Source organism: Camelus dromedarius, chromosome 15 (genome assembly GCF_036321535.1).
Source record: "Camelus dromedarius isolate mCamDro1 chromosome 15, mCamDro1.pat, whole genome shotgun sequence".
Taxonomy (NCBI): Eukaryota; Metazoa; Chordata; class Mammalia; order Artiodactyla; family Camelidae; genus Camelus; species Camelus dromedarius.
This window is the reverse complement of record NC_087450.1, coordinates 13,357,021-13,375,298: the sequence shown is the minus strand read 5'-3', so window position 1 is coordinate 13,375,298 and position 18,278 is coordinate 13,357,021. Positions and strand designations below refer to the sequence as shown.

General features: G+C 43.2%; 1 long non-coding RNA gene across 1 annotated transcript in view; it reads left to right on the top strand.

The window, feature by feature from the left end:
- The window catches only part of LOC135323053 (uncharacterized), a 30,273-nt gene that overhangs the window by 1,076 nt on the left and 10,919 nt on the right, over positions 1-18,278 (top strand). Inside the window, exon 2 of the long non-coding RNA XR_010384160.1 lies at positions 4,108-4,171. This is a non-coding gene — a long non-coding RNA (uncharacterized LOC135323053). The remainder of the gene's footprint in view (positions 1-4,107; positions 4,172-18,278) is intronic.

Sequence of the window (18,278 nt, the reverse complement as noted above, 5' to 3'; positions counted from 1 at the left end):
TCTAGACTAATCCTTCCTCTTCCCCATTGATGTGAGAGGCCTTTATTAGAAAATATATTCCTTTTTATTCTAGGCTTTCCTTTCTCTTTTATCAATATGCCTGTCTTCCTGTACCAGATACATCCTGTTTGGTTAGTGTGTCTGTACACTAAATGCTAATAACTGGAAGCACCAGGCCTACACCCTTTGCAACACTTTCTTGAAAATTTTCTCTCATTTAAACTTCTGATTGAGGGGTAGGGCATAGCTCAGTGATAAGAGTGTGTGCTTAGCATGCACAAGGTCCTGGGTTCAATCCCCAGTACCTCCATTAAAAATAAATAGATAAATAAACCTAATCCCCCCCCAAATAAAATAAAATAAAATAAAAAATAAATCTCTGACTAAATTTACTGCATCAAACTACCTCCTAAATAAGTTAATTAAAAACTTAAAATTCATATTAGATTTTTCCCATCTGGGTACATAGTATTTCTTTCCATTTTTAAAGGTTCCCTTTATGTTTCTGAACAGTTTTATCCTAGGTCATACATATTACTGGTTAAGTTTATTCCTAGATATTTTATATTTGTGGTGAGACCTTTTTTCTAATATAATATCTAAGATCTCATTACTAGAATATAAGCTTCGTGAGAGCAGAGACCATATATCTTTTGTTCGTAACTGTAGCCCTACAGCTTAAGAAACAGTGGCTCCACATTGTAGGCTCTCCATGTATGTTTTTAAATGGGCGAGGGAGTAATGGCATAAAGCAATGCTATTGTCTTAGAGTGTCATTAATTTGTAACAGGCAACTTTGCTGAATTATTTGGTTAGCTTTGTTTTTCAAGTGATTCTCTGGAATTTTCCACATTTGCAAATATTTAATTTCTTTCTAACATGTATTGGTTTTTTTTTTTAATTGAAGTGTAGTTGATTTCAAATGTTTTTGTTAGTTTCAAGTATACAGCAAAGTGGTTCAATTATACATATACATATGTATGTATTCTTTTTTTGAGATTCTTTCCCATTATAACTTGTTATTACAAGATCTTGAATATAGTTCTTTGTGCTATATGGTCGGTCCTTGTTGTTTATCTATTTTGTATATAGTAGTATGTATATATTAAGCCCAAACTCCTAATTTATTCTTCTTCCCACAGTATTGTTCTTATTTATTTTTCTTATAAGACTTACTGAATTAAACAGATCTTTCTGTTCAGATTTCTATTGTTCTTCCAGAACAGTTCTAAATAGTAGTGATGTCAGCAGGCCCCTTTTCTTGTTCCTAACTTTTATGGCAATACTTCTAGTGTTTCACTGTTAAGTAGGATGACCGGAGTAAAAGTAAATTTGGTGGAAGAATATAATATGTTCCATTTTGGACATGTTCAGAGGGGTTTTAGTATGGAGATGTCCAGTAGACAGTTGGATGTACAAGAAATCTGGGCTAGCGACAAAGGTTGGGGAGTTAACATCACATAGGTAGCAGCTGAAATCTTGGGACATAAATTCACATGGAGAGGAGGCCAAGGATAGAACTGGGGAACACCAATCTCAAGGCTGAGTACAGGACCAGGAAACCATCAAAGAGATGAGGGGAAATCAGTAAAGAGAGAAGTCACAGGAGACCAAAAATGAGTTTCAACAGCAAGGAAGTGATCAACACAGCCAGAGTGAAGAGAGGAAGATGGAAAGTAGGCCAAGGATTTGTTACCAAGGCTGTTGCCCCAGAATCAGATCCCTGCCCCCTCCTCGAATAGAAAACAATTACTCTTATCTAAGTTTCAGGAGGAAGATGCAAAAAGAAAGAACACAAGAACTGGTTAGTACCAACTAGGCCAAAGATGGTGGAAGATTTGACTTTCAGTTGACCTTGAACCTCATTATCCATTCACTGTACTACATTAGCATCCTAAATGACACACCCACGACAGTTGACAGTTGCCATGACAATTGGAAAAGCCCATACAAGGGCTGAAAAGAAGGGTTGCCTCAGTTCCAGGTACAAACCACATCCCTGTTCTCAAATAAGTCATGAATATTCCTCCCACTCTTTCTAATTCCCACCCTTTTACCTCAACCCTCCTATATATTTGATGTCTCTGCCCAGATTGGGTTGAGAAGTTGATTTGCAAACTAGGTTCCCACTCCTCCATTCTTTGGCCACCGAATGAAGCTTGTGCTTATCCAGTCTCAGCATTGGTTTTGTTTTTGGCTGTGTGAATCTGATTGGAAAAAGAACCTCCCAGCCCGAGACAAGAGGTCTTGGCCCAAGCTAGGACCCCAACACAGGTCTAGTCAACCAATTCAGGAACAGATTTAGTGTCTCAGAGGTCACCAGTGACTAGTGAGCGTTAGCATTGTGATGGGGCTCACATGAAGCAGGCTGAGGAGAGGTAAGAAAATGCAGACCACTGTAAGGATTCCTTCAAGAAGCTTAGCAGGGAGGAGAAGCCAAGAGACAGAGTACTAAATTGAAAGGGAGACAGAATTGAGGAAGGGATTCACATTTTTCAAACGGCAGTGACACGAGGATGTCCATAAGCTGAAAGGGAGAAGACGGTGAAACAGACTAAAAGTTTAAGAAAAAGACCAAGCGAAATACAGCTGAGCAAAGCACAGAGGTGCGGAAGGGATGGGATCCTGTGGTGGGGACCCTGTTAAAATTCGATCTCCACTTCCTCTGAAGTGGGAAGGCAGGCTGTAAAATGCGTGAGGATTGGTACCACAGGAGAAAGTAATTTCCCACCTCTGTCCTTTCTCAGCCAGACTGGCAGAGGCAGGAGAATGGGAGCAAAGAGGGCAAAGGAGGTGTTTAGTCAAGACCCGGGCCTGCTGACTAGGGAGGCCTGAAGGGCTGCTGGGCAGAACTTAGGGTTCCAACTGGAACTGGAAATCATAAATCCACCTGGTCACAGAGTAAAGGCTTCAAGAGATTCTGATTTAATCGGACTGGTTTTTGACCTGGGCATGCCGGAATTTTTTTAAGCTGCCCCAGTAATTCTAATGTGCAAACACAGTTGAGAATTGCTGGGGTCAAAAAGTCAATTTGGGGAGATGGGTTTAGCTCAGTGGTGCAGCACATGCTTAGCATGCACGAGGTCCTGGGTTCAATCCCTACTACCTCCATTAAAAAATATATATACAATATTTATCAAAAATATATTTATCAAAAAATATATATATATATGAAAAAAAGAAGTAAATCGGTGCGCTCGGAGACTCTAAGCCTAGATGGTGTCCTTGCTGGCGGAAGCTGCAGGGTCCTGTGGGGCTGTGGATATGCCCCCATTCACAAGAGGATGTCCTGCCCTGTTCTGCCCTTTGATTAAGCTCTGAATTCCTCTCCGACCTCCTGCCTTCCGTTAAACCACAGAAGGTTTCCCTGACAGAGAGACCCAGAGCCCCCTGGAATGGCAGTGGAGGTTAGGCTGAGGAATCCAAGAGTAATTATGGCAAACAATATGCTTTCCTGCTTAAGAACCAAGCCCTTGGCCTGGCTCACTGTGTGAGCACGTGTCTGTATGTGTGTGTGTGTGTTTCAGGCTGCCTATTCAGCTGAAAAACAAAAGCGGCTCTGAGACTGGAGGGGAGGTTGAACCAGTGACCAGGATGACTCATGCCACTTGGCTGCCAAGGCCAGGAGGCTGCCACCCCCGGTGGGGCGGGGCCTGGGGGGGAAGAGCAGCAGGTACAGCAGGCGGCTCCTGTGAACTTCCCACCCTAACCCTGGGCAGGCTGCCTTTTGGGTCAACCAAATATTTTTGTAAAAAGACAGAAAATGTAACTTTCCGCTTACAACCACAAATTTCTGGTGTAAGCAGAGAAGCTGAAGCAAGGATGAGGCCAGTGGATCTTGCAAAGGCCTGGCGATGTTCACACAAGGATCTGAGTTTATGACATTAGGCCAAAAACTATGGCCTCTTTCTTTCTTTCTTTCTTTCTTTCTTTCTTTCTTTCTTTCTTTCTTTGTGTGTGTGTTGGCGGGAGGTAATTTGGTTTATTTATTTATATACTTTTTTTTTAAATGGAGGTACTGGGGATTGAACCCAGGACCTCATGTATGCTAAGCACATGGTATATCACTGAGCTGTACCCTCCCCTCTGTGGCCTTTTTCAAAACAGGCTCAAGTTGGAACAAGAGAAGAGCTGGCAGAGCATGGATATCCCTGTGAGGAGGGGTCAGGAGGTAGGAACGGCCCAGAGGAGCACATTTAATGGACACTTTCAATGTGCAGGTTTGGGGACACAAAGGAAACATTCAACCTGTGCTGCCCAACAGGTAGCCACTGCCACACGTGGCTGGTGAGCATGTGAAATGTGGCTGGTCTGAATTAGATGTAAAATGCACACCATCTTCAAAGATTTCAAAGGTGCAGTACAGGGAAAAAAAAGTGTAAAATAGTGCAATAATAATTTATTAATACTTTTTTAGACTGCCTACATGTTGAAATGATAATATTGGATATATTAAGTAACCTGTGTTATTAAAATTAACTTCACCTGTTTCATTTTCCTTTTTAAAATGTAGCTATAGAAAAGTTGAAATCACATCGGTGACTTCCATGATATTTCTGTTGGCTAGTGTTGCCCTATGCCTGTCACCCAGTGAACTTCTCTTTTTATTGGACACCTACTTTGCCCAAGGAAGTGTGGAGGTACAAAGCATGCAATAGTAATAATGGCTCTAATTTCTACAACGCTGACTACTTGCCAGGCACTTTGCACTGATTTAGTAACTTGCCCTAGTTAAGAAATTACATTGGCTTCCAGAACCCCCATTATTAACCAATTGGCCAAACTGCCTTCCTGGTGTCAAAGGCCTTCGGGTCTAGCTGGGGTGCATCACAGATGCCTGCCCCGACATAATTAAGGGATTGTCACACAGCTGAGAACATCCAAGTTAAAAACCCATCCCCAGGAACACATATACTCCAAATGTTTGTTAACGTGATAGAAATACACAGCCATTTATCTGCATATTATTTCCCAATTTTTTTTTTTTTTTTTACAAAGATTGCCAAACTTTTTCAACATGCTGGTCAGAGGAAGAGGTGCAGGATGTGACCTGGGGAAAAGGCAGTGGTTCTCCACCTTGGCTGCCCAGTGTAATCACCCAGGGAGCTTGGAAAAATCCTGATACCTAGGGCCCACCCTCAGAGATTCTGATGTAATTGATCTGGTTTGGAGCCTTGGTTTGGAGATTTTAAAAAAACTGCCTCCGGGGGTTCTAATGTGCAGCCGTGGATGAGAATCACTGGAGTTAAAAGTTAACTGGTCCATATGGAGCCTGGATCCCCCAAACCCAGGCCCTCTCATTTGCTTTCTCCTAGTGTATTCTGGCCGCTTGACCAGCTGAAGTTGTGCTGATGTCCCAGACTCATGATAAGTAGCTGCTGGGATGAACAGAGCTCACTGTAAGGAAGGGGACAGGGCCATACAGCTTCTTAAAGGCTGAGCATTTTGACTTAGACCCTTTCTGAATTGATACCTTTTTAAAATATAGCTACTATTGGGCACATTCTGTTCAGTTTTATTCATCTCTCAAGGTTTAATTCTTTTTTAAAATTTTTTAATGGGGGGCAAGTAATTAGGTTTATTTATTTATTTAACAGAGGACTTGGAATTGAACCCAGGACCTCATGCATGCTAGGCATGCACTCATCCACTTTTCATCCACTAGCATGTGTGTATGTGGGTATAGATTTATAAAGAATACTTTATAAATCTATACCCATATACACACATGCTAGTGGACGAAAGCGGCAGGAGGTTGTGGTAAGTACACTGGACATAAAGCGAATAGCACCTGCAGCGAGTGGTAAATAAGCCCTAGAGATTTAATGCACAGTATAGTGAATACAGACAACAATATTGTATTATAATCATCAAATTTACTGAGAGACTAGAACTTAATGGTCCAACCACTAAAAAGAAAGAATAATTATGTATCATGACAGAGATGCTAATTATTGTTACAATGGCAATCATATTATAATCTAGAAATGTATCTAATTAACATGTATACCTTAAATTTACCCAATTACACAATGTTATATGTCAAATATATTTCAATTGGGAAAAAAAGCCAATAGCAAATGTCTCTAGGTCTGGTCGGCGACTTCTGAGATCTCAAATGCCCCATCTGTAAAATGGGTGGGTTGTCTTAAATAGGCCTAAGGCCCCTTCCAGTGTAAATACTTCAGAATTCTAGGTTGAGGTCAGACCCTGCCTTAAATTTGGTGTCCGATCCCTCAGCCAGAGAACAGGACTGGTTCCCTCGCTAGGACAAATTCAGTGCCACCAGCCCTGCTGGAGACTTCACCTTTGAAACAGGAATTTCTTTCTGCCTTCTGTCAAGCGGATCCCCACTCACCCCACCCCCACCCCGCTCCTCATGTAAATCAGCCTGGGGAATCAGACCTTGGAGAAACTTTGATCTCTTTATCTGAAGGCACAAAGATAGCATTGCAAAGCCTGCTGCTTGGCTCATTGGTGTGGAGGTGGCAGGGTTAGGAATGCTTCACATTTTTCTAGCAAATTTCATTCCCACTGTGTTCTCAGAGGAGGGGTTCTTCCTTCAGCAAGGCCCCGGGGAAACTGGTGATGGAATGAGGGGAAGAACAAGGAGCAGGTGGGAGGGAGTCTTCTTTGAAAGGAAACATCAGCAAATTCTGATATGCAGATTTGAAAAACCCTTCGTATCACAGTCAGTCAGAAAGAACCTGAAACTGGGCTATGGACTCGGCTGTCTCACTGGATCATTTTAAAAAGACGTTTAATGTTTTCAAGTTACTAAGTGCAACAGGCCTCTCACTGAGCCCTTGTCCCATTTTGCGCCCCTGCAGCCCACCATCTGTCTGCACTGCCGCTAGCGCTCACTCTGCAACACACATCTGACCATGTTACTCCCTAGTTGACGATCAGTCTCCAGCCCCACTCCTACCCCAGAGCCTCCATGACCAGTAGGGAAAAAAAAAAAAATCTAAACACTTCTCTGCAGGGGAAGGGTAATAGCTCAGTGGTAGAGTGCCTGCTTAGCTTGCTCAAGTTCCTGGGTTCAATCCCCAGTACCACCTTTAAAAAATAAAGCAAGCCTGTCAGGAGAGCATGTGAAAGCCATCTCACATTTCTCCATTCTCTGATCAAAGAATAAACCTTTCCTTTGTTTCTGAAGGAAAAAAGAAAAAGAACTAAAATTTCAAAATAAACTCTTCTCTGCGCGTCCTTTGATGACCTTCAAAATCTGGTCCCAGGTTACATTTTTTATCACATCTCCTGCAGATCTGCGCCCTTCTCCTGCTCTGCCATCCTGTGCGTCATATCTGCCTCTGGACGGCCATAGCTCCATCAGGCAGGACGGTAGCTTGGCTACGGTTGGGTCCATCATCCAGCACTCATCCCAGTTCCTGGGACACGGGCTCAGTGAAGGTTTGATGCCTGAATGATCAACTAAATGGGCAACCATTTAAATTAAGGCCCTTGGACTGGACAATTCCTAAATTCTCTTCCAGCAGTAGCTTCTGAGAACTGTTCCCTGGGGCAGAGTTCGAAACTGCTTAGAACTTGATACAGTTCATATTGTCACTGCAGTTTCCAATCTAGAAAAAGAGAGAGGAGTGGTCTGACAAAGAGTTTAAAAGGTTTTTGTTTACTTTTAGTAAAATATACAATTTTTTAGTGAGTTTTTTAGCAAAAATTTTAGTAAAGCATAAAAATTAAATTACAATGCAATTAAATATTTTAAATCAGATTAAAACAAGACCATCCTATGGTTGCTTAACAGTGTGAATGTACTTAATGCCACTGAACTGTACACTTAAAAATGGTTAAGATAGCAAATTTTATGTCATATGTCTTTCACCACAATTTTATAAAAGGCCCATTCTGAATGTGCAGTTGCCACCACCACGCCTCTAGACTTTCTGTGTAGCGAGACTTCAAGGTGGTCAAACAAAAACCCCTCTGTGTAGGAAAAGTATTAAAACCTTTATTCTTTAAAAAATGGAGAAAGAGAGGATTCCTGGTATGCATTGATACTCAAAGCACCCTAATAGCACTAATTTCTGGAAGTTTCAACTATCTATGATGCAGCCCAGGACTAGGAAATAAGCAAGAATAGCCTCTGAGTGACCACAATATAAATGGCACTAGATTAATTAAAGAACTGATTTTATGAGGAAGGTGATCACCACTTCATGGTCAAGGAAACAGAGGCTTACAAAGGGTAACTTGCCTAAATTTATACAGCTGGTCAGTTAAAGAACCAAAATTCAAGACTACCCTGGTGTGGAAAGATTCTAAAAAGAAAAAAAAAAAACAAAAAACCCAAAGTTCATGCTGTTTCCCCCTCACCATGCCTCTGCTTCTTAGATACTATAATATTTATAATGATTTTTGTTTGTTTGTTTTGCTTGGTTTGGTTTTGGTTTTGTTTTGATTGAGGTATAGTTGATTTATAATATTATATTAGTTTCAGATGTACAACATAGTGATTCAAAATATTTATAGTTTATACACCATTTAAAGTTATAAAATATTGCCTATATTCCCTATGCTGTACAATATATCCTTGTAGCTTATTTATTTTATACATTAGTTTGTTTTTTGGGCTTTTTTTTTTTTTTTTTTTTGAGTCTTCCCAAAGCAACTTTGACTGCCTGATCCAAATGGGACACTATTGGAATGAGATTGGTGGCTCAGAGAACTGAAGGGACAGCTAACAAACAGGGCCAGACTGACAGCGACCTTCTCTCTAGAATGCAGGAGTTCATGTGACACACACCCAGGCTGGCCAGGCTCAGAAACTCTCTGTTCAGGTTTCAAATTCCGAGGAGAGAGAATCTGGTTGGCCTGCCTGGGTCAGCTATCTACATACAGTCTTATCAATCTGCTCTGCCAGGGAAATGAAGTATTGGACCCCAGACTTGGCCGCTGGGGCTCATCCTGGGTGTTGGCTCTTCTCAGGGCAGGGGGGAACCACTGTGGGCCAGGCAGACCCCCAGATATGTCCCCAGAGGGGACACATATTTTCTAGGGGATGGAAGAACACAACAGGGGTGCCCTCGTACCCCGAGAGACCCCTTAGAGATGCTCTGAGCTATAAATTCAGCCAAAGCTTTGCATATTGTTCCATTCATAGTTTCATCCATTATCTGGAGTTACATACAAACTTTGGCAGCATATCTGCAGTTTTGACCTCAGTGGGCCCCTGAAAGTGTTAGAACTCATTTTATCTGCACCAAGGTGGCTACTGTGGAACTTACCTTCCAAAGGCACCCTTGGGGGTTGAGTGGGTCAGAGGGCTGCTCAGGGCAGGGAAATATGAAGGCCTACAATCTAGAAAGCCCAGGGCTGCCTGGGTGGCAGGCTGCGCTCACTCTCCAGGAACCCCTGAAGGCTCTCTAAGAAAGAAAATTAAAATGTTTGCCATGCATTTGACTCCGCTAAGCTGTGCGTTTGGGCTCCTTGCATAGAAATCTGCCCTGCCTGGCCAGTCCTATCAAATAATTACCAGAGGTGCCTGGCCTAAATTCTAAAGCTCATTTAAGGCTATTAGAACCATTAGCTCTAACTCAAGTTCAACTTGTAGGCACAAGTCACTAACCAAATGAAACGGCCAGTGGTTCGGCCAGCCTTTCCAAGTCAGGAAGGCCTGCATGTGAATCCACAGTAGCACCTTACTGCTATTTCAGCTGCCTCTCTCTACAATCCTGAGGGAGCTGCTATTATTAAAACTATTTATGTGTAATAACCTGTGATGAAAAAGAATACGAAAAGCAATATACATGTATAACTGAATCACCGTGCTGTACACCAGAAACTAACACAACATGGTAAATCAACTATACTTCAATTAAAAATAATATGAAATAAAAAAACTATTTATGGAGGAGAAAAATGAGGCATAGAAGAGTTTTGACTTGGCCTAAAACAGAATATTGGGAAATCCCAGACAGAATGAGGGCATGAGTTCTGGTCTTCTGACCCCAAATCCTAGGCTGACCTATCTTATGAGGACTTTCTAGGGGATTCAGCACATCTTTAGTCCCTTTATGTCATCAGCCTCCTTTCAGAGTATGTTACCTAATGATTCCCCACCTTTACATGGGGGGAGCTGGTTTCTCCATGCCAGTGTACCTTTAAATAATGCACCGGATTAGCTTCTCTGCCCAAGAAAATAGTGTCACCCTTTTCTTGGGCTCTAATTGCAAGAACAGCTGAGCTGGAGGAGATCCTGCTGACCATTTGTTGCCAAATCCAGGATTACACGGTAGACAAGAGGAGTTTTCTAGGACTACATTGAAGTGAGTATAGTTAGGGTGAATATTTGAGGACCATGGAACTAGAAAGAACTTTATTTCTAAACCTCAGGACTGAAATCCAAAACCAGTTTTTGCTTTTGCCTGTTAGGTATCAATCAAAGCTTAGTTCAGCCTCAGTGCTTACATACAAGGTCTTCAGTGTTCTCTGTGGATTGATGATTGTCTGGCCTCTCCATCACCCCTAGGCGTGGGAGATGAGTGAAAGTGGCTTGGAAGTGGGTAAAATTTGGGGAGAGAGACAATCAGCCTCTTCATGGTTTTGATCTGTGCTTTGCAAACTCTGGGTTAGGCTCCACTGATGGGTTGTTAAGTTAATTTACTGAGTCAAGACTGACACTTTTTTTTTTTTTTTTAATGAAATAGAACAGACTAAAACTAGTCAAACAGGAAATAGACTATACCACGTGTAGTTAGGGTAAGCAATGTTTCATGAAACATTTCAAAATATATTTTTTAAATAAATATTTTTGTCAATAGTGATATGCAATGTAAAATTTATTTTTTAATACAAGTCACAATTTAAAAAAAAAAAAAGCAAGTTTGAAAGTCACTGGCTAGGTGGATTGAGAGCTGGAATGCCTGGGTTTATAATCCTCTCTGCTTAATACTAGGTCTCAGCTGTCAGGGAATATCATGGGGGCTATTTAAAACTTTCCACCTACAAGCATGAAACCAAAACCAAAAGCTGCAAAGAAAACATTTAGAAACTTGGTTTTGAAAATATTTCTAAATTTTCTACATTAAAAAGTGTAAAACAAAACTGAATGGTAAGAAACAAACTGAAAAAAAAAACTTACATATACATTACAAAGAGTAAATATAAAAATGATTATAAATCAAAAGTCTAAATATCCCAATAGAAGGGAAAAGGGCAGAGGCAAACCACTAAAAAAAGGGGAAGAGATGAAAAGATGTCCAGCTTCACCAACAATGTTAATTAAAACAAAATACCCTTTTTTTCACCTCCCAATGTTTTTTAAATACCCTGTTTTGTCAAGGATGTAAGAATATAAAAGGCATTACATACAGCTGGTGGGACTATAATTAGATAAACTGGAGGAAAAATTGGCACTACATACCAGAAGCCTTGAAAATTGTGTACCCTTTGACTCAATAATTCCTCTCCAAATAATTTATCTCAAGGAAACAATCATGGGTGTGTTCAAGGCTGCCTACAAGAGTAAAAACTTGGAAAACACCCTAACTGCCCAACAATAGGAATGTCATGATCTCCTCTGTGTAAAAAGCAAAATAGATAGATAGCTAGATAGATAGCTAGATAGACAGACAGACAGACAGACAGACAGACAGACAGACAGACAGACTGGAAGGAGAAAAAAAAAAGTACATGCAGTGCAAAGTCTCCTAGCAAACCCTTGCCTAGGCTTAGGGTTTGGGCCATTTGTGGGGTTGGACGCCTGGTGACTCCTCTAGGAGGTCATTTTCCTGAGCTGACAGGTAAAGGCAGGAGGAAGGAGGAGCTTGGGGAACACAGGGTTGGGAGCTGGGAAAGGCAGACAATGGTACTGTTGAATATCAATGGAAAGAAAGGTTTGAGACAGAGGCAGAAAAACTGTTTTCATGAGAGACTTTGTGAGACTTTAAGCTGGGGCCTGAGATGAACAAAAAAGATATCGTAGGTGTGGTGGTGAACTTTCCTAGAGAAAAGTAAAGCAAGTAAGAAAGTACAGGGAGTATGGGAGATGAGGGGGCTTTGCAGGTTTATTGAGGCTGGTCAGGGAAGACTCCTCTAATGACTGATGTTTGTCAGAGACCTGAAGGAAAGGTGAGAACTACCAAAGGAGTCTAAGCAGAGGGAACAGCAAGTGCAAAGGTCTTGAGGCAGTAATATGCTTGCTGTGTTTAAGGAACAGCAAAGAGGCAGTATGACTAGAATGCAGTGAGCAAAGGGGAGAGTGGAGAACACAGGTCAGTGCAATAGCCAGGTCAGGTCATGAAGACACTGTAGCCATTCTAAGGATTTGCCTATTACTCTGAGTGAGATGGGGAGTCATGGTGGGATTTTGAGTAGAGAAGGGACATGATCTAACATATACTTTTAAAGAATCACTCTGGAGAGTGCAATGTAGAGAACAGACTTAGGGTTCAGGCATGGGGGCTGAAGATAGAAATTGGAGACTAGTTAGGAGGCTAAGAGCAACAATACAGGCAGAAGGCAGTGGCTTGGACCAGGGTGATAACAGAGGAGGTGGTAACAAGTGTTCATATCCTAGACATACTTTGAAGGCAGACTGGCAGGATTTGCTAATGGTTGGGGTGTATCTGTGCACGTGCACTGGGACCGCACCTCATCTCAAGTAAATCATTCTGTCTGCATGCAGATAGTTCACGGTGTTTCTTAAAAGCTCCCCAGGAGATTCTAACCAGGGTTGAAAACCACTGCTCTAAGTTGGTATAGGTTATAGGAGACTATTACTTTTTTTTAATCTTCATCTTCCCCCATTTTCTACAATAAAAGTTGTAATAAGAGGGAAAGCTATTTTAAACAAACATCTCCCCTCCCTCACCCTGGGATATAAAATGTGGATACGGTAACAACCCTAGGGCTTTATTTTGATGATCGTATCTCCACTTGCCAAATTCCTTCCATCCTTCCATGGCCAGCATAAATGCTACCTTCTCTCTTGAGTCCCTGGAGCTTCCTCAGCCACCTGAGACAGCTCATTTTCCCCCACTCCTGTGGCCCTTCTTTCTGGAGCTTAGTTCTCCAGGGTTTGTACGTGGAGCCTGTGTTTTGGCTAGAGGGAGCTTTCCTGTAAACCCAGCCTGGAAACTGTCAAAGCAGATCCTGGAGGGGGGTTCTATTTGTCTTAAGTCCACAGTCCAGCTGAAAGAAGTGGTGGAGAGACAACCTGGACCGTCAGCCAGGGGGACACAGGCAGACCAAAGGCTGGCCCTGGATCTGGGGCAGGTTGTGGCCTCCCCTGAGGCACTAGGCTCCCGTTCATCCGTCCTGAATCCCTGACTTTTGGGAGGCAGGGAGTGAGCTATTTCTGTAAGACTCTGGCCCTGGAATGTGTTCCAAGTTCTCTGGCACCAGGTGCCCCATTTGGAAGCCTACTAAAAAGCTATGAAGAAGGGGGGAGGGTAGAGCTCAAGTGGTAGTGGGCATGCTTAGCATGCATGAGGTCCTGGGTTCAATCCCCAGTATCTTCTCTAAAAATAAATAAACCTAATTACTTACCCCCCCAGAAAAAAAAAAAAAAAGCTATGAAGAGAGGTAGGGAAAGCCTCTTCCTCTCTTATACCTCCTTTCCATATGCACTATTTAGTATCCTGCTTTTTAACTTTCATGTCAAATTATGACTAGCTTCCCATGTCATTAAACCTTCAAAAATATAATTTTAATGACCACATATTATTCCCATTAACTAACCATCCTTTGAGCATTCCCCCATTGTTTAAAATTTAGATTATTTCTAGCTTTTATTATTATATTTAATATCACATATTTGATCTAAAAGGAAGAATTCGAATGCAGTCCCCAAATTTTGAGACTATAAAAGAGGAAAAAAGCTCTTTCATTTTCAAAGATGCCTCCAGTTTTGGGTTTTTTTTTTCTGCTTTGGAAAGGCAATCAATCTTGCCAGCATCTTATCTTTTCTATTATTATTTACAGCAGTATATAGCTATACAGTTCACAAAGCACTTTCTCACATGTCATTTAATCAACACTATGAAACAAGTTATTACTCCCATATTACATTGGGGAAAACTGAGACTCAGAAAGGCTGTGTGGCACGTTCAAGATAATAATTACTGAGTGTCAGAGTGAGACTTGGGCCCAGGCCTTGGGACTCCCAAAACCATAAATACCACGTACAAAGTATTACGCTAGGGTCGAGGGGGAGAGGTAGATGACAGTAGAAGGTCAGATCTGGAACAAGTCTACAAGGCAGAGTGGTCAGTGCTGCTACTGCGATACAAAGTGCTACCACAGGGCCTGTAAGGACAAAGCAGGTCTTCTCATCATCGGGGGACACGGCAGATGCTTTTCGAGAAAAAACAAAACTTAAAGTCAGGTTCTTCGAGGAAGAGCAGGATCTGGATACTCAGAATAAGAAAGAAGGCTTTCCAGAGGCGCAGGGAGAGGGAAAGGAAAGTGTGGCTGACTGGGGAAAAGACCAGCACAGGGAGCGGGAGATGGGGTGGGGCTGGAAGGAATGGAATGGTAATTGTAGCCTCACAGAGGCTAGAGCCAGAAGGGCCTTGGAGGAAACCAGAGATGGGGAGGAATTTGCTGGAGGCGGTCCCAGGCGAGGAAAGGGCAGGGTCTTATTTCTACCCTCGCCTCTGGTCACCCAGGCCAGTGCTCCTTCCATGCAACAAACTTTATCAATCTCCCGAAATGAAGGGGCCTGTCCTTGGCATAGTATTTGCTATGGAGTACTGGATCAACGCCGCGCAGCAGTGTGAAGGATCAGCACCAGAGCTGATGAGGTGCCAGCCAGGAGGCTCCTGCAGTGGCCTGGCAAGGTGACAAATGAGGCCCGGAGAAGGAGGAGTCAGAGGAACAAAGAGGAGGGATCAGAGAAATAAATACTGCAAAGGTCACACTGCCAGGACAGGGCACCTGATCAGATATGCGAGGCAATCTAGAGGAAGGCACTGGACCTGAGTGTCCTGCCCCCTAGAGAAGGCAGCGTAGGTGGTGGGAAGAGAGCAGAAGGGGAGAGGGGGCGAGAAGTTGGAGAGGATCCAGAGAGCAGGGAGACTTCCAAAATGTCCTGCAGCCTGGAAAAGCAGCCTGCTCGTATGGCTACTGTCTGTGAAAGATACATATGTTGCTATAATTCTCCTGGAAAAATACACAAGAAAGTAGTATCACTTGGGGCCCTGGGAGAGGGAAATGGGTGCTGAACAGGCAGGGGTCTTTTGTTTCTCCCTTTTATACCATCCCTTTGGATCATGAGCCATGGGCATGCAATAACTAATAGCAAAATAATCAGAAAACCTTTTTAAAGTTGTATAGAAAATGGAAGGAAAGAAGCAAGACAATAACATAAGGGAATAACAGGTTCTTTCTTTCCCTAGGAAGGGGAGATTTGAGCATCTTTGGAAGATGAAATTGAAAATGTGAGGGGGAGGGGTGAAACAGGGCCTGGGAGTGGGAGGAGAGAGCTCTGAGGCCCAGGAGGAAGTTAGTCGTGTAAGGGAGGAGAAAAGACCTTCAGGAGTAGCAGGGAGGAAAGGAGGAAAATGGAGGGAGCGTCGCCGGGGATTCCATCTCCGCGAGCAGGCGTGATGAAGTGACATTGACAGCTGGCTGGCCGGCAAGATGCTCGTGGGCCTGGGGAGAATGACCCCTCAGAGCTTACTGGTGAAAACGGGAATTGTGCCCGCTCTGGGGGCTGTTATGTTCAAGGCAGCACCGTTTAGCGTGGTAACGCACAGGAAACAAAGGAAAAGGCATAAACGACAGAATTACTAAGTAAACCGAGTGGCCTTCATGCCATGGATTAGAAGTCAGCCACTATTAGAGTGAATCCCAACTGGGACTTGAGGTTTCCATGATATATCAGGAATACAGGATGCAGAGTGGTGTATATTATATAACGCCATTTGGGAAAACAAAAAGCACACCGTGTGTGTGTGTACCGTGTGTGTGTGTGATTTTACGTGGTCATGGGGAGAATCACGGAAGTATATAGGTTAAAATTGGGACAGTGGAAGATAGTGGAAGGAAAGGAGAGGGGGAAAATCCTTCCTACTTACAGAGTAAAAGGAGCAAGTGCAAAACAAAAGCAGAAACCGCCTAGGACCCGGGATCGGCGATAAAGACCCCGAGGCAAGGGGGTCCTGGGTGCAGGCAGAGTATCCCCGGAGCAGTGAGGGCGCCCGGCAGCGTTATTTCCACCTCGTGGGCGTCAGCGCGGCGAGGGGCGCGCGGTGTGGGCTGCCTCTGGGCCCTTTGTTAGAGGAGGACGGGGAGAGGGGAGGGCGCGCTGCGCCGCCAGCGCCCGCGGAAGGGCAGGGGAGGGTGCGCGGGCGGGGACCCGGTCCCCCCGGAGCCTCGCCCCACCGCCCGCCCGCCCTGGCTCGCGTTCTCCCGCAGGCGGAGCTCCCCGGCCTGGGCCGCGTCGCGCCTCGCTGTCGCCAGGCAGCTGCTGCCTCCCGGCCGGACAAAGACGCCTGCGCCCTGCGCGGAGCCCTGGGGCCCCGCACGCACCCGCGCCGGCGCGCGGTCCCTCTCCTCCCAGCGGCCGCCCGCTGCCCGGCTCTTCTTCCAGCAGCCATTTGCTCCGCACCTCTTTTTCTTTTTCACCCCACTCCCCCGCGCCCCTCAGTTTCTGGTAACCTCTTATCTATCCTCCCTCTCTACCCACTTGTGCATTCTAGGTATCTCATGTAAGGAAGCGTACATTTGGCTTATTGCGACAGGTTTACTTTGCTTAGCAAATGTTTTCAAGATTCACCCATATTGCAACAAATATGAAAACTTCATTCCTATTATTATTACTGCGGTAAAATATACATAACAAATTCACCATTTTAACCAAATTTAAGTGTACAGCTCAGTGACACTAAGTACGTTCACATGGTTCTGCAACCATCTCCACTGTCCATCTCCGGAACTTTTCCATCATTGTTTCCCAAGCTGAAACTGTACCCATTAAACAATAACCTCCAGTCCCTGGCAACCACCATCTAGTTTCTGTCTCCCGAAGTTAGGGGCATCACCTTTGTGGGGTATCTGCAGTGGCTATGTTCCCTCTTTGAGGGAGACAAAGCCATACACTAGAGAATATCCAGGTGTGGATGACAAGGATGACAAAATCTGGTCGTAGGAGAAGTCATATATGAAAAAGAGTAGAGGGAATTAAGAATATCCGAGGAAGTGAGGTCCTGGGAGGATTTTAATTCATGTTAAAAAAAAAAAAAAACCGAAAAGGAAGAGAAACAGACACACACACACGCACGCACGCACGCACGCACGCAGGCAGGCACGCGCACGCCTGGAGGTTTTAGTTTAACAACAAATCTAAAAGAAGCCACCAGGCTCGCTCTCCTCCACGTGAGAACACAGCAAAATTATGCTCCACCATCTGCAAGCCAGCAAGAGGGCTCTCAATAGGCACTGAATCTGCTAGCACCTTGATCTTGGCTTTCCCAGTTTCCAAAACTGAGAAATAAATGTTTGTTGTTTACACCATCAAAAACAACAAAAATTTAAAAAATAAAATAAAAGAAGCCAACAGTGAGATGTAACTGGAAAAGACTCAATGGGACACAAAAACTCTTCACCTGAGTGAAGGCCCTGGAGGAAAGTGGATAGAGCTGTCCTGTGAATAAAAATGTAGTGATTCATACATAAAAATTTCCAGCAGCCACGTTAAAAAAATTTTAAGCAATAAACAATTTTACTTAGCCTAATGTATTAAAAATATTATTTTAACATGTAATCAATTTAAAAATTAATAAAGAGGTATCTCCCATTCTTTCATATTTGGGCTTCAAAATTTGGCTGGCCACATTTTGAGTGCTCAGTAGCCAGAGATGTCTACTGTATTGGACAGTGCAGGGTTGGAACCTGGGATGGATGTTGGGCATGTCTGGGCTCAAGACCCATATTCCATACCTTACTAGGCTGTGTAATCACAAATTACTTATCCTCTCTTATCTGTTTATTTATAAAATGGAATGAACAGCAGTACCTATTCTATAGGTTAACTGTGATGATTAACGGCACATGAAGCATTTAGTACATGCTCAGTAAATGTTGATGATTACTAGTGGTAAATTAGGTGATTATTAATTTGAATTAATGAGATTTTGGTATGACTGTTAGTGTGACCTCATTCATTCTCATCAGATGATGTAGTCTGGAGACATTCCAGAGGGACAAAGTTAAAAGAGTGGACGAACTGGTAAAAACTATTTGCAAAATATATGATAAACAAAATGTTATTTTTGATATGTAGGAAGTGTTTGCAAATAAATTATAAAACG